Below are 2799 nucleotides of genomic sequence, written 5' to 3'. Positions count from 1 at the left end.
GCATCACCGTTAATGAAATGAACGATTTATCAGACGAATATGACTAGGGCTACGGTCAACGTGACGCTACAAATGCTTCGAAGCATTCCTCTTCTCTTTTCTTTCAATGAAGAAAGCAAGAGAAGAAGAACGCTCCAAAGCATTTGTAGCGTCACGTTGACCGTAGCCTAGATTTACTCGCAAGTCGACTCGCCATCTCCTCGTCCGGCCGTTACATTCCTCTGAAATACTTACTAGTTGTACACCAACTAGTCGCTATTGATCACTTCATTTCTCCGATTATTCTCGGAATACGAATCGATCGGAGAACAGCGGCTGTTCACGACCGGCTGCACCTCGTGCGACAATCTCGGGCTTAAAACACATCGTATGCGAACGAATAACGCGACACGCGCCGGCCGTTCGTCGTTTCGCGCATCTGGATTAATCCACTCGACGTTTAAAGTTTAACCGGAGCGCGACTGGGGGTGCAGTCACTGCAGTCCACTTAACGTTACAAATACTTCGAAGCATTTGATTGACTAATCAGAAGAAAGAATTTTACTAATTGATCAATCACAGAACTTCAAAGCATTTGTAGCGTCAAGTGAACCGGACCGTAGCCTCTGAGACGACTAGTCGAAACAAAAACTGTTAGACACGTCAAAACGGAAGCCTGATACCGGATGCCGTTCGACAAAAACCTGCTGGCGCGCTTACGCTTTTGACACTAATAACATGTTAACTTGATTAGCTTAATTTCAATTCGACATGCAAACTGCGAAATTTTGTATGAAAATTATTTCTCTACACGTGTAATTTCTGAGATCTTTTAACGTATTATTACTTTAAACGTGTACTTATGACAATATTCAATGTACGATTCAAAAGATTGTATATAGTTAAATGGCTCACAAATTATTATTATTTCTCAAAGAGACTAAGATCAATCTCGTCGCGATAGCTCTTGCAACAAAATCGAAATCAATTCGCCGTTATTAATACTACGTTAGGTTTGACAAAGACAAAGCGACAATATGTTTTGATATTGATGATATTGGTATACGTTTGTTTTGATTCGCGCTATATTCATTTCCGTGCAGTCAGTCTCTTGGTGCAGATCGGCTCCAAGTGTCGGGATTATCGAATCTCGTAACGCGTTAACATCGCGAGATACCGCGTGCGAGCAGTGATAGAGAATGAGACTGTGGCGGCCGGCGGCTTCTCGGCAACATGAGAGATGGGAATGAAGGGGAGTAGGCACACCGTGCCTAGTCAGCCTACCTCCACTTTTATTTACATCAATTATAAACATTTTATCTAGGCTCTAGAGAGAGAGTTTATTCATTTCCGAGCCTATCCCATTTCAAGGCAATAGGTTTTAATAAATATTATAATATATTAGTTTGTAGTATATTTTATATACTTAATCTTTAATAGTTTAATTTTTTTAATTTAATATTTTATTTCTCATACATATACATTTCAATTACGTTTCTAATGTAATTTTTACAAATCTATTGCCTTGACATTAAAATAAAAAAAATAACTTACCGGCCGATGCGCAACAGCGGAGTTGTAAAGTTGTTGCAACCCTGCGTGGATCTGTAACATGAAAATATTTTTACATTAAAGCAGGTCTAAGATATTTGATAATTAACGCGCCCGTTAAATATTTAAAACGTTATCTTCACAGATATGTCTGATTTTAAAATCCAAATCAAGAAACAATCCAGTCGCAAGCGGTTGCATATTTCCGCATTAATTCGTTCATAATCAATCCGCGAAAAATTGTGCAAGTAACATTGCGAGCGTGCGAATAAGAGAGAGACGCGATATTTGTGACATAATATTTCTCCTCGCATATTCCGAACATCGACCTCCGAAATTGCGAAATTGCGCCGGAGTTAAATCTTGAACGAGTAATGCGAGTATCACGTAATGATCCGAGCGAATCAAGTCGCGCTTAAGAAAGTGACGGAATCCGTCACAGCACAGTAAAAATAATAATTGAATGACAATTACTCACCCCATAGTTGCTCCGCCATTGCCCGATGCCTCCCAGGCCTCCTCCTCCTCTCCTCGGTCCTCCTCCGTTGTCGCATCTCCGGCGGCGCACTCACTCACGACTCCGACGCGAAAATATCGTCACTTATGGTCGCGCGACACTTTGCACGGCACTCCTGATATTAATCTCGCGACGCAGCGCGTACTTTGTTACACGGCAACGTAAGAATTACGGCGGAGAAGCTACGAACGATCCGCTTGACGCCCGTGACGCTTGACCCGTCCCGCAGGTAGACGCTAAATGGCGGAGAGAATTTCGTAAATCGCGCAGCCAACTTCACTCGCCACTCTCGCCAGGAGCAACAGCAACCGTCGGCGTCGTGAGAATGCTACACTTGCTGCTTGTAAAATGATTTCGGTTGACTACAATTAAATCATCGATTCATGAATATTCACATTCGTGCCTATCTCCCACGATTACCATATATATCGCCAAATATCAAAAATAGTATACAAAGTTAAATGTACGATGTTAATAGAGACTGTGATCTGCGATCGCTAATTACACACACGTCGCGGGCGTCGCATACGCATACGCATAGCATAAGACCGTCTGGACCAATGAGCATCCAGCATGAAATACTTACTCGATTTACGGCCATCGCACACAAAATTGTATAGGTTGCATAAGCATAGCGACCGCTGGACCAATGAGCATCTTATGTAAATCAATATGACGAATTTAGGCTGTATGCTAAAGCCCCGGACACACACTTTTTCGTAACAGTAACAGTAAAGTTTCGACCAATCGCG

At 42.1% G+C, this 2799-nt stretch overlaps 1 protein-coding gene across 2 annotated transcripts in view; it reads right to left on the bottom strand.

The window, feature by feature from the left end:
- The window catches only part of LOC112454176 (zwei Ig domain protein zig-8), a 267122-nt gene that overhangs the window by 217482 nt on the left and 46841 nt on the right, over positions 1–2799 (bottom strand). Inside the window, exon 2 of one of the 2 annotated variants that reach the window (XM_025015419.1) lies at positions 1534–1584. The exons of the other annotated variant lie outside the window; for it this stretch is intronic. The gene's annotated coding sequence lies outside the window, so the exon portion shown is untranslated. The remainder of the gene's footprint in view (positions 1–1533; positions 1585–2799) is intronic. 2 annotated transcript variants of the gene reach the window in all.

The sequence above is a fragment of the Temnothorax curvispinosus genome, unplaced genomic scaffold, assembly GCF_003070985.1.
Source record: "Temnothorax curvispinosus isolate PA1 unplaced genomic scaffold, ASM307098v1 QBEX01004860.1, whole genome shotgun sequence".
Classification (NCBI taxonomy): domain Eukaryota; kingdom Metazoa; phylum Arthropoda; class Insecta; order Hymenoptera; family Formicidae; genus Temnothorax; species Temnothorax curvispinosus.
This window is presented reverse-complemented; position numbering and strand designations above follow the sequence as displayed.